We start from the raw sequence: 14,064 nt of genomic DNA, 5'->3' as shown, positions 1-14,064 counted from the left end.
AAGCAACTGAGTAACAGAACTGCAAAAGTATCTTTGATGCTGATAGACATGTGGCTAATACTCCACTCTCTACACTGACACCAATGGGATTAAGTTGCTCTGAGAAGAAATGAGGTGATAGAATAAAAACCTCAGCTGTAGTATTACCAAAGAATACCCCACACCATGGAGGAGCTGCTCGTGGGCAGAGCTGTCTCTCTGCAGCGCTGCCTGCTTGCCGTGACTTCCCTCTGTCCCAGGAGCCCAGCCCAGCTCAGGAGCACAGCAACAGCCCAAGGCATGTAGTGACCCTCTGGTGGATTTGGCGCTGAGTCCCTGGACCTCAGGCCCTGAGGAAAATTGCAGGAACGTCTTGAGAAACCAAAGTTTTTCTGGTCAAAGACTAAAACCACTTGCCAAAACCTCTCGCTAAAACCTCTCCTGTGAGGAAAGGCTGAGAGAATTGGAATTGCTCTGCCTGGAAAAGAGAAGGCTTTGGGGTGACCTAATTGTGGCCTTCCAGTACCTCAAAAGGAGGGAGAGGGACTTTTTAGAGAGGCAGACAGTGACAGGACAAGGGGCAATGCTTTTAAACTGGAGGAGGGCAGGTTTAGACTAGATGTTAGGAAAACATTTTTTATTCAGAGGGTGTTGGCACTGGAACAGATTGACCAGAGAAGTTGTGAATGCCCCATCCCTGGAAGTGTTTAAGTCCAGGTTGGATGGAGCTTTGAGCAACCTGGTCTAGAGAAAGGTCTCCCTGCCCATGATAGTGAGGTTGGAACAAAATGGTCTTTAAGGTCCCTTCCAACCCAATCCATTCTATGAATCCATGATTCATTCTAAATCTGGTTTTCTTTGAGTGGAAAAAGCAGGATAAATCACATAGATACAAGGCTCCAAATGCTCCCGAAAGGTTGCTTGCATAGATTTTACAAGAAGCAGGGAAATATTTCTACCCAGCAACACACCATGAATTCTTCCTCTTTGGTGGGACTGTACTGTAGTGGGGATACTATTCTGTATGCCTAGTAGCTCCTGCTTCTTCTAGTATGAAGAAAAAAGATACTAAAGAGGGAGGATACCAGAGCACTGAATTATTTCTTCTACAAACCCTGTAAACTAGTTAGGCTCAAGTGAAATACCTTCTACTGAGTAGTGGCGACAGTTTCCATTGCCACAGGTAAGCAAACTTATTTGGAAACAACTCCATAACCAGTGGCTAGAAATTAGAGAAATATTGCTGCAGAAGAGCATGAATACTTTTAAAAATTCTATGGTTTCTTTGTTACGCAAAACAAATAATTGTAGATCATAACAGTATAGCTGAGTTTAAAACACTCTTATTTCATATAAAGCCAAATTGTATTTTCAGGTTTGCCTGTGTAAAAATGTTGTGGTAGAAGGCAATTTAAATATATATATAAAAATCAGGTATAGCATTGTTCACATTTGCAAATAAGTGCCACAAGTATAAACAAATGATAAACAGATTCCTTTTGTATGCTTGTTTCCAATCAAAATATTGTAACTAAGCAATGACAAGAAAATCACCCTACCACAAGTAACCCACATTATGAGGAAATAGATACTACCACAAAGTGTGTAACACATCTCAGGTTGGGCATAAACAATAGTAATTACTGGGTATTGAAAAAATTAAGACGTTATGGATTAGAGAGTTTGCAACCCAACGTAAAGAACTGTAAAGATTCCGAGCTTATCATCTATCCATACCTAAGGACAAATTTTCATAGTCAGCCATAGTCTGCAGATTTTGGAGCAGTACATTTCCCCACCAAGAAATTCCCCACCAAGAAACATTGTTGCAGTCCTCTTGGGCTAACTATTACTACAGACATTGCCAACAAGCAAGGTTTTTTGCCAGACGAAAAGGTATTATTTGCAAACTTCAGTAAATTCAATTAATTCTTTCATTTGTTCTTTCTTTCAGTTTCTGACCTAGGTCAGATGTAGGCGGATTGCCACTACAATCATCCTGCTCTCTGAATATACTCACTTAAATGAGTTTTTTTTCTTGAACATCAAAAATTTTGCAGCAATTAATTGCTGTCAGAAGTCACTTGAAGTCTATATCTTGTCATCGTTGACAAAAGTTCCTTTGGGTCCATCCATGACATGATGATCCCTTTGCAATTTGCCTGCAGAAAATTAAGGCTTTCATTTCCATAACATTTTTTTAAGGAAAGGCTAACCCTAATAAAAAAGGCTATTACTTTACCTGGGTACTTGACAAAAACCAAGCTTATTACATGTTGGTATTTACAATCTCATGTTCCTTTATTTCTCTTTGTGTAAGAAAGAATTTTAAAGTCCAAATTGCTTAAGAATCTTCTGCTTTTACTTTGTAGGTGAGTACCTCTTTATTGACTTCCTTATTATCTTACATGGAAAAGCATCATTATTGCAACTAAGGAATGACATCTTAGGACATTGGCATCTGCACTCCCCAAAAGAACTCATTTTTATCTGTTCTAAGTATATCTAATATCTGCTTCTCATCTTCCAGATATGGGTATTAGTTTTATAGACTAAGATCACATTTCTCAAACTTTTTTATGATCACCTTCTAAAAAATAATCAATATGGCAATATGATTTCAAAACAACAAATCACTTTCTCATCTCCTGGGATGATGAGCTGATTATCTTCTCTTATCTAGGAAAAGTGTACAATATGCCTTTTAATAACTGCATAATATGGCAATGGTTAATGTCATTTTATCTGCTCTATTTCAAATACAGCACATAGATTTCCCAGATGATTTATAGGAGAGAAGTTTACATATTCTCTTGCATTTAAAGTGTGAAAATATAGAACATAGACAAATGCTATGACATATACTGCAGAAATTCTGAGCAAGTTTAAGTGGTAATAACTACCACCAAACAGACTCACTCATACTAAAGAACTCTAAGTAGAAACTTTGTGCAGTTTTAATAAAATTCTTACAAGTCAAACATACCTCTAGTATGTATGGAAACATACAAAATCCCATATATCTTTACAGATGAATATCAAAAAACGTGGCATCCTCTGGCATTAGTATCTTATTTATCTAAATTAATAAGTTAGGTTTGAAGAGGAAAAAACCCCACTACATTCTTCCTATCTTGAGATGGCACAGCATTCTCACAAGCATAAGATTCATATAGTTCAGCAAAAATACATCAAAATCATAACACCTTAATATAGACTTTTTTCCCCCAATAAAGTTTCATACTGTCATTTTCTTTTCTTATTTTTCAGGTGACTTTTTCAAAACCTTTTAAAATCATGCATGTTTTTAAAATCAAAACACACAAGTGTTTTACTTTCCTAAAGGTAAAGTCAATGGAACTTGTTTATTTCTGTTTACTGAGATGGGCCACCTCACACAATAATAGAAGAGCTGGGAGAGGGGTGGGAGAAGGAGCTGTCTAGACTGATTTCTTCCCACGGAACAATGTTGAGTGTTAAAAAACCTGTGCAAGCATTTGTGAAATAGATTTGATGAAATTTAGCATTCAAGAGGGAAAAATTGTAATTAAATCAGCATTAAACTTTAACTCTCCAGATGTTGTGCAGAACCTTCACAAGCCATTGTGGATATAACAGTCTAAGTCCTTGAAACTAGAATCTCTAGAAAGAAAAAGAAAATAAATTTAATTTGTTTCATGTTCACTGAATACAGAAATACATTCTGATGTTTCCGTGTGCAAAATTTTAAGGTTGGATTCTGGAAGCACTTTGAGCAGGCTTCCCATAACAGTCAGCCCAGATCATTTGACGGATTAGATTTTATTGTACAGAAGTGTGATAGCGCTCTTTGATGTGAAAGACAAGCTTTGGACTCCTATCACTTAAGAAAATCAGACAGAAAATGTCTTTCCCACCAGGTTTGCAAGACAAACTGCAAGGCACATCCTTTTCACTTTACTGGAACAAGGAGTTTCACACAACAGAGAGAAAGATAGAAGAATAAAAAAGTTACTGTCCAATTTACTTCTGATATCACATTCTCAATGAAAGAATAAAAAGGTGACTGTCTGCTTCATCTCCCATCACAGTCTGTCTGCTGAAATTGCACGAAAACCCTGGAGATGAGGAAGTGCATTAGTGGTGATTCCAGCACTGCTATCTCATTATACTTCATGTACTGCAGAGTCACACATTAGCTATGGAAGAAGCCTCTCCAGTTTGTAGTATTCGTTTCTACAATATCTTTTCCCTGGTAACTTGTCATCAAGCAATTGAAAAATGAAATTTCCCCTCCTGGAAGACTATTTCTAGTAGTGTTCTGCTTTAAATACCATAGGAACTTACACCTAGATCATGTTTCATCAATTTCCCATATATCTATTTTAAAAGTCTTAATTCTGTAATTCTGCTGATGATTATACCCAAATATCTGCACTAACATTCTTGCTTTTACTTTCAGGAAATATCTTAAATTGATTTTTCTTTCTTTCTGATCTCAATGAATTTTCCAAACCTTTCTAGAGAAAGATTAACTGGGAGGGAAATTATGTCATCATTCATAAATATTTCAGGCATTTATACTATTCCATCTTTTTCTTGATACAGACTCTAAGTTCTAGACATAAGATTTATCAAGAACTTTAGTACCGTGGACATTAGAGGACTCAGCCAGATATAGGCAAATTAAATGTAAATCACTTATACAAAGCAGACAGTTACAGATTCAGATCTCTGCTCTATCTCAGGAGAGCCTTATGAAACAGGCTATTTGATTCATCACTGTATCACTACACTACACAAACCTAATAAATTCTTTCCACTTAAGCTTTTGAAATATAACACTGACTGCCAGTGTTTCAGTTTTTATTGCATGTTTTTTTTTAATGAAAACAATCCCAAACCATTTAGCATAAACAAGTAACTAAGCAGTGTTCAAGACCAGGGTGCACGGGGCATCGAGCAACCTGGTCAAGGGGAAGGTGTCCCTGCCCATGGAAGGTGTGTTGGAGCTAGATGGTCTTTAATGTCCCTCCCAACCAAAACCATTTTGTGATTCTAGGATTCTCCAAGTCTGAAACAACCCTAGTCCTTCCCACTTAGACCAAAAAAAGTATAACAAAGAGCTGGATGAGGAAAAAAGTTATGAATAGCATTGGTTATATATCTTGAGCTCTCAAAACAATCAAGCAGAAGAAAAATTGAGTTCATTTCCATGGATTTAATTGAGAAAGAATTAGCTTAAACCATCTAAAGATTTTAAGCAAACGAAGTATTTATACCTAGCTCACTTATTTAATTTTTAGTCCTTACTTAAACTTATTGTATCCTAGGAATGTGCAAAAGCAGATCATGCCATGTAAGGCCAGCTAGGACAAAAATAACAAGTCAAAACAAAACAACAAAACACCAAGCAAAAATCCCCTGCAAAACAAAACAAAAAAACCCCAAACAAAACCAAACAAGATGTGAGTTGAATTCCTAATCTATTTTGTAGAAGATTAGTCTTCATTTGGTATTTAGCCAGAAGTTTACTAATTAGAATGGAATTCTATCACCCTGAAAAGGGAGTGATGCAAATACAAAAAGAACCTTAATTGTTAGTATTGGTGTGGTGACTACATGGATTGCACCCTCTTTTCTTTATAAGTATCACAAGTAGGAAGTGTTATGGTAATTAAAAGAAAATGCAACTGTTCCAAATAATGCTTCTTTCAAAAGTTTAAGAGCTACACTGTACTCAGACTAAGGAGGAGTAGACACAGTTCTATCAGAGGAACCAAGACTCCCTGTACTTGCTATCAAGGTCTGGCAATAGCTACAAAATTACTATCTTGCTCAGCTGTGTTTTTTTACTAAGGGCACCAGAACCAGCTCACTGGCCCAAAGGAAACTTGTCTCATATTGTTAGGACCTATTATTAGAACTTAGCAGAGCCTTTGATAGCAATCAAATGCCAAAGGTAATGATCTTAGTTAACAAATTAGACTTGGAAGTACATTATCATCTCAAAAGCAGAAATTATTTCCTGCAAGTAGTGATTTGAGACCTTTTTTCCTCCTCAACTGGCAATATTTTTTTAATGCATGCTGCCATAAATCTACCAAAAAAGCATGATGCAACAAGCATGCAGCTACCAAATATGAAACTAAGCTGAGACTGAAACTGTCAGGGGAGTAGCTCCATATTGTGGAAGCTCCATTCCACTAATTGTTAAAAAGAAAGCTGGGCTTGCTCCTCCTCAGGATTACAAGTACTTGAAAACTTAAAGAATGCATTTATGTTTCTTGTAAAAATGTTCACGTATATAGAGTAAAAACTATTTTGAAAACTAGAAGAAGAAAGACTGGATAATTAAGAGCTTTTATGTAGGAAAGATGAAAATATTTACATATAAACCTTGCGTAAAACAGTGGCCAGTCAAGATTTTCTGTAGCATTATTTCTATTACTGTTTTAAGAATTTTTGACTACAGCATCCTGGTGCAAGTAATTGCTGTTTACTATATACTTTCGATACAATTCAATAAAACAAAAGAAAAGGAATATCATCAAAAGATTATGGTCCTGAATCTTCTTGTAACTTTTCTTGCATAAATGTAATTCCATGGAATTCAGTCAATATTTCAATAAGAAATATCAGAGTTTATGCTTTTATTTTTATTTCCATCCCCAGTGTTTGGAACTTAAATATTGTGGAACCACCTTCCCTTCCAGGGGCCAGTCCAGAGACCGATGAGGAGATCGAGGATGGGAATGTTCAGGTGATGATGTTCTAATGTAGAGCTTAACTGATACAAATTTGTACAATTCTGGCATTGAAGCTTCTGAAGTTCCCTAACAACACAGTATTTTACTATGACAAAGTACTCTTCAAAAAACATTAAAATGTCACTATAAGCTTTTTTTTTCAATTTAAGATTGTCAGCTTTTAAATTTTATTTTATATTAAAAGGAAATGTGGTTTTCATCATATACTTCTCTGAAAGACAGATTAGTGACTCTATTACTCTCTTACTCAGACTTAATTCGACATATCCATTGTCTTAATTTTCTTTGAAAGACAGAAGTTAGCCATGGTTGCTGCAGGTTAAACTCTAAAATCTGCAAAAATTTCCAGGGATGCAGAGCTTAGATTTAAGGTTATTCAAAAGTAAGAACAGTGCTGTTTGCAGTATTCTTGTGTTATTTGAGTTGGCAAGGCCAGTGGACTAGAGTCTGAAGTGCCTGAAACAGATGGATATTTAAGAGATGCTGGACTCCCCAGTAGGAAAGTTGCAAAATGGTAGTCTAGTCATTTTGACTGCTAGGCATGGGGCCTGGATAGTGGATCAATCCATAACTCCTGTATCTGGGTGTATGGGAAGGAAGTAAGTGGGATTGGATAATGCACTGGAAAGTTTTGGAGGTACATGCTCATGTGAGATCCTCATTTCAGGCTGTCAGTTGTTTACATAAGGAGAATCTAGTCTGTGTTGGATTGGGAAACTGATAGATAGGGTGGCTACAACAAGCCCTGAGTTCCAGTGTGGCTTAGCCATTTCCACACAGCTACCCGTCGAGTAGACCACTGAAGCAGGTCACCAAAACCTGCAGGGGAACGATCAGATCCAGCACCAGCTCATGGAGCTGAATCTCCAGGCAATAAAAGGGCTTGCTCTAGCAAGTGGAGCCCAGTGAGCCATTAGGAATCTTCCAGCCAGCTACCACCATCCCACAACCTGGTGAGGTATCACATACACTGTAAAGTCTATGGAACCAGATTTATCTGCATTGACTGTGAGCCTTACTAGCATTGTTGCTTTTAAGGACTTTGCTATGTTCATGTTGCACTATCTGTAATGGTAAAGAAGGTGCTGAAAATTGTAGGAAGTCAGAGTACAGCTGCTTGCACTTCTCCCAGGTAGCACTGGGTATGAATGTAGAAGCCAAACTGACCAATGGGGAAAGGGAGGTACAAAGGCAGCAAAAATGATGGTCAAGAAACAGAAAGGGATAAAAAGTTCCACAGGTCATGCACCTGAGGCTGTCCAGGGGTACCTGACCTGACAGTCAGTCTCTGTGCTTGGTCACCACAGCCAGGACAAGACAATAAATCAAACCTGTTGTTTGCACAGGAGTCCAAACTGCTTCTGCAGTCAGTAAGATGGGAGGGATGGGAAGGTGCTTTTCCTGACTGGTGAAGAAAAAGCTAGGCAGATGGATTAAGCCTTCTGGTATCACTGTGTTGGTGCTCATTGGTTGCTGACAGTGTTGACACTTCCACCTCTTAACTTCAGGCATTATTTCATTCTGCATCAAGGCAGTAAATCAATACAAGAGGAAGCCGTATGAGGAGCAGCTGAGGTGACTTGGTCTGTTCAGCCTGGAGAAGAGGAAACTGAGGGGAGACCTCATTGCAGCCTACAACTTTCTCATGAGGGGGAGAGGCAGGCACTGATCCCTTCTCTGTGGTGACCAGTGACAGGACCCAAGGGAATGGCCTGAAATTGTGGCAGAGGAGGTTTAGGTTGGATATTAGGAAAAGATTCTTCACCCAGAGGGACGTTGGGCACTGGAACAGGCTCCCCAGGGAACTAGTCGCAGTACCAAGCCTGACAGAGTTCAAGAAGTGTTTGGATGATACGCTTGGGCACATGGTGTGACTCTTGGGGATGGTCCTGTGCAGGACTAAGGGTTGAAGTCGATGATCCTTGCGAATCCCTCCCAACTCGGCATAGTCTGTGATTCTGTGACTAGCTAAGTCAATGTTATAATAAGGATGTCATATACCCACTTCTTTAAACTAACAACAAAACCCCAGTCAGTACTCGCCTCTGTTGCTTCCCTTATATACTATCATGATACCGACTTTAATAATATTTTTCCTATATGGCCAATTTTCTGGTTTTCATTTGCCAGTACCAGAAAAATAGAAGCCAGCTTGGATTTTTAATTCCTTTCCCTGTAAGCAAGAGACAGAGATACCTTTTCTTTCATGACCTTCTGAGAGAAAACAGAAAAGAAATAGAATTCTTGTAATCTTTGCAAGGGCATTGAAGGTCCACTGTTATGATTTTTTTAAAAGGCCAAAGAAGAAAAAAGTTCTGGTCTTTTAAAGAGGGCTAAATCTAATGTCAGCCCCAGATTTTTATATGAGAACATTTCAGTCTTTGCTGTGTAAGATTTCTGCGCACTGCTTTTGCAGCTGACTTACAGACAGCTTAATGGAACGTAGATTTGTTTTTTCCAAGGCAATTCAGATAATTATGTTTGTAATTCTCCAGAAGTAGAAGATAAATTCTCTTCAAGAATGAAAAATGGTGATCTTTGTTTCAGCATAGGCTCAGTCTAATATTTGTTTTTCTAACTAATTGTAAACTAAGTGATTATATTGCAACTGTAAGCAACCATGTGAGTAACGAATTATCCTTGACTAGGAGAAGAGATTAAGTGTGGAGCCTATTGCAACTTTCTGCCAAGCGAACACTTCAAGAAGAAACACTTGCAGTCCCTATCAGGGAATACCCATACACCATGAGATGGATGCATTCACACAGGGGAAGTAGGGAGGTTCTTTTAAAACAAAGGTTCTCCTCTATTAGCATACAGTCTGGCTCATTCTATGCAGCTGGGGAAGCACAAATTATGCCACCTTTTAAACTGACTTCCACATCTAACACAAAAATTTTGTAGTTTTTGCCCTTGGTTCAGGGTAAATGAGAATCTAATTTGAAACTGAAACTGAGAAATTTAAGAAATTCATCTTTAAAGGACCTAACTTCAGGTATAAAGATGCCCCCTCTGAAACCCTTGTCCTTACTTATGAGAGAACAGAATATCAACAAAGTAATTTACTACAGCTGAGACACCTGATTCTCAAACCCATGCTATAATCACATCACTGCTTCTTTTAGTCCTCTATTTACATACCCCAAAATAAAACCCAACATTGTAATATTTTATCCTCAATACATCCATGAAATAGAGAAGTTCTGTGTTTAACAGATAAGAAACCTATTTAAGACACAAAGACTATGTAGATAAACTAAGTCATGAAGCAGGACAGGGACCATTCTCTGGTGCTGTGGCCAAATCATATGAAACAGTTTCTACATATTGTTAGACTATCTTCTTAAAAAATTTAATATAAAATATTTGGCCATATTGCCATTTGGGAACCACCCCTAGCACCTCAAGGAGTACCTGGGAGAATGGGGGTTGGTACAGGCTAAAATCATTCCAGAGGGTATAGAGAACTAGTAGTCTATAAAGCTCTTGTATAAACGACTAGTCACCTTGACTTTCACTATAGATCTAGACAGGCATCCATATGAGTGAAGACAGACAAGCATCTTCAAGAAAATCACCCATCCCATCCTAATTCAGGCTGTTCCAGAGGGCAGTTGATCTCACTGTCTCATTCTGTTGGCTATACAGGGAACCTATACAACTAATTTAGACAGCATGTATAACAGCTAAACAGACTAAATTTAGAGACATGAATAGTTTCCAAGCATAAAGGAGACATACAGCAAAGCAAACACAAACTTTGCCATTTATCTGACTGATTAGTCTAAGTCTTAGTACTATATTGCATTTCACCCCAATTAGCTGCAGGAATCACAATACAAAAACATATACTTGCCTTTCAAAGCATTCACTCTCCAGCTGTCTTTTGGTGATATCCAGTTCTGCCTCAAGCTCAGCTGCTCTATTTCTGAGGTGAGTAAAATCTCGACTCTGCACAGCACTGTGAAGTCCATACACTTTAATTAGACAGCAACTGTAATCCTCCAAGCCAAATACAATTATCCAAAATTAAAAGGGCAGCTATATCGTGCAATTGAGATTAAGAACATTTTTTTTGAGCAAAATATAACGCTATGCAGGAAAGTCTATTAGAGTATAGCTGAGGAATCAAAAGCAGGTTTTTGGTATCTTCTGCTATTAAGGTAGCCAGGTACATTGGCCATTTGAAAATGCAGGTAGATATAAAACCATCTCTTTTTATATACCCTTGTAAAGAATGAGAACATCTGCAATACTCTCCTAGTCATTTACTCACAGATGATTTTTCTTTAAAGCAAGCTGTTCCTTGAGAAACTGAATTTCAGAGTCTTTCTCTTGCTTTGCTATCTGTGACTGAAATTCTTTCTCACAACTGGACACAAGCAAAGATTCCAGGTTTTTCATAGATGCTCTTTCATTTCCCACTTGTTTTCTCAGCAGTTCTGTTTCAGAATGGGATGACCCACACTTACTCTACAGCTAAACAAAGATTTTAAGTTTCAGATGTGTGTCTATTAAGCTTAATGGCATTTTATCAGGGTAACCTTTACAAAAAATAAAAAGATAAATATAAAAAAGGAAGTCTGGGATCAATGACAAAATTTGCTTTCACTCCCAGATGGATGATTAGTGCTATATTTTCCTAGTTAAAATCCTGTTGGATTTATAAATTCATTCAATGTATATATCTGAATATAAATATACTTGATAGAAATGAAAAAATGCTATGAAATATATGTATCAATGGATTTTGTAGACAGAATCATTAAAGAACAGGAAGTAAGTTTCACATTTTGTTGAGGCAAGAAACTACTGATTAACTATTTGCATGCAGGAAATAACACCTGATAAAACAAACCACAATCAGCATCATCAGCAGAGTGAGAAGGCACGTAATTTGCTTAAAGAAGCATCAAGAGTAAACTGAGGGGGGAAGGAAAATGAATAAAATACAAACCAAGATATTAAGTATCTACATATCTTGGGGAAATCTATAAAAGAATACCCATAAAATACAGTATATTTCACTGCCAAGGGAAAGATGGACATAGCCGAGACATAGCTTCATACCAAAAAATAGCATAAGTAAGCTAGTTGCTATTTTCCCTTCATCTTTGCATGTATGCATTTTAGTCTGTCTAACTGAGTCTGTTTGGGGTGCTGCAAACACTTTTATCTGTATTTTACGCAAGCCTAGTTTACATTACACACAATAATGCTCAGCCAAAGGTCACGGGAAATCTGTGAACTGCGACATCTTAGCAAACACCCACCTCTCCAGCACGTTCCTCAGAATTTTCAGAGGATAATAATTTTTGTGTTCAAAGAAGGAAGATACTGGGAGAACTCAGATCATAGGCCAACAGGGAGGGGGGAAAGAAAAAAAAAAGAAAAAAGCACTTTTCAATTACCAAAGCAAAGCTCAATTTTTTTCTCTTACCAAACTGAACTGAAAGGTTTCTTCATTCTGAAAGATCCCATTTTCTATGAACTGTCACTCAAAAATCTAGTTCCTTTGCAGAGAAACAGTTTTGATATTCTACATTTGTATTTCAGAACAAAAGAACACTGAAAACTTCAGGTTTAGTTTCCGCTTCTGGATATACATATGCTGCAATCTAGTAATACAGATTCTGCACTGGAATACTATGTAAAATAAGAGCCCTATCTGAAGGTTACACATGGCTGATGAAAGATTACTGGTTGAAAGATATGGAAAAATTCATGAAAATTCCCCAACTGCAGACTTTTCTTCAGCTCTCCAACTGCATTTCTGCCTTTTTCTTTCCCAAAACTGTTGCTGTTCTCCACAGTCCCAGCAATCCCCTCCACAGACAATCTCACAAAAGGATCCAGGGAGGCTTAATCATATTAGATCTCATAAAAGTTTCAGATAAATGTCATATGCTGGAACACTTCCCTATCAAAACAATCACAGAGGATTCCACAAGCATACAAAAGACGTCATGACACACATGTGGCTAGAACACATAACCAACTGTCTAACAGCAGCTTTACCCATGATGGATGCAAAAGGCATAAAGGTTTAAAGAGAATGCTGGAAGCCTGTAAAGAACAAGAAATTATCTCAGCTGGAGCAGAGGATGGACAGGTCAGTGACAGAATCGTACTGAAAATATCTAAATAATCTAGGTATCTATGAACAATTTTTCAAAGTTTATCCAAGCTTAGGTTTTAAAAATTTATCTATCAAATATTAATTTTGTAGTTTTTGTAAAAATCAAGGTCAACAAAAATTTCAAGGGAAATTAAGAAAATATTAAAGATATTAATACTTCATAAAACAGTCAGTCATTTTAAAGTACATGTCAAGTTTCATTGCTAATAAACAACTCCAGCTATTCTGCTCACTTATTGATTAGATGTAAAATGCAAGATATCTTTCACGAAAACAACCAGTAATTTTAAGCCCTGACTTTTGAGTATTCATAGTCAAGCCTTGCAAAGCAGTGTCCTTTTCAAAGAGTATACAGCACATAAACTTTGAGGACTAAGCCCCTGAGAATTGCCAAATTAAACATTAAAAAATTGAAAAATCGATCATCCATGATCCCAAAGTATATGTAGATCCCTTAAGTATAACATAAGTTAACATAAACTTGTTTTTCTAATATATTTCACATACCCTTTCTACTTTTTCTGCTGTAGAAGTTAAATGCTAATTTAATCGTTGACTCCATCTAATTTAATGCAAAGTTTTTGTATAGATGTGAGATTTGCAAGTATAGGGACTCTCCCAATATATATTTTGAAGCTCTCTATCCATTTTCAGAAGAGACTTGCTTAACACAGAAATATGAGACTTGTATGCTGCTTCTGTTGGCAAATGCTACAGTAAAGCAATATCAGATAATCAAAATGCTACTGCAAAAAAATTTACAAAAATCCTACAAAATATCTCTGTGTGAATTTCAAGAGGCAGCAGTAATTTATTCTAGAATAAACCACAAAGTTATTTCTTTAAATAACTCCTGTATGTAAAAACTAGAAGAGTTCTTGCTACTGACAGCAAAATTAGCTACTGACATTTTAAACTCTACTCCTAGAATTCTACTCCTTCTGCAGAGCTAAATAGGTTGAAAATTCTGCCATGGGTCGCATTTCATTTTCAAATGAGATCCTCTTATGTTAGCAATAAAATGTGGTTTTGAATGTAGATGATCTGTAAATGCTGAGATTCTGTCAGTCATATTTATACTGCTGTCACCTGTAAACTGAGGCATGACTATGAGATGACAAAGTCACATTAAAGAGGAGTCCACAAGTTAGCAGCAGCAGTTCTGACTAAAAGCATTAAGAATTTCATGAGCTTAAA

The sequence above is a fragment of the Manacus vitellinus genome, unplaced genomic scaffold (genome assembly GCF_001715985.3).
Source record: "Manacus vitellinus isolate BGI_N305 unplaced genomic scaffold, ASM171598v3 scaffold_7_pilon, whole genome shotgun sequence".
NCBI lineage: Eukaryota > Metazoa > Chordata > Aves > Passeriformes > Pipridae > Manacus > Manacus vitellinus.
Note: the sequence above shows the minus strand (reverse complement) of the source record.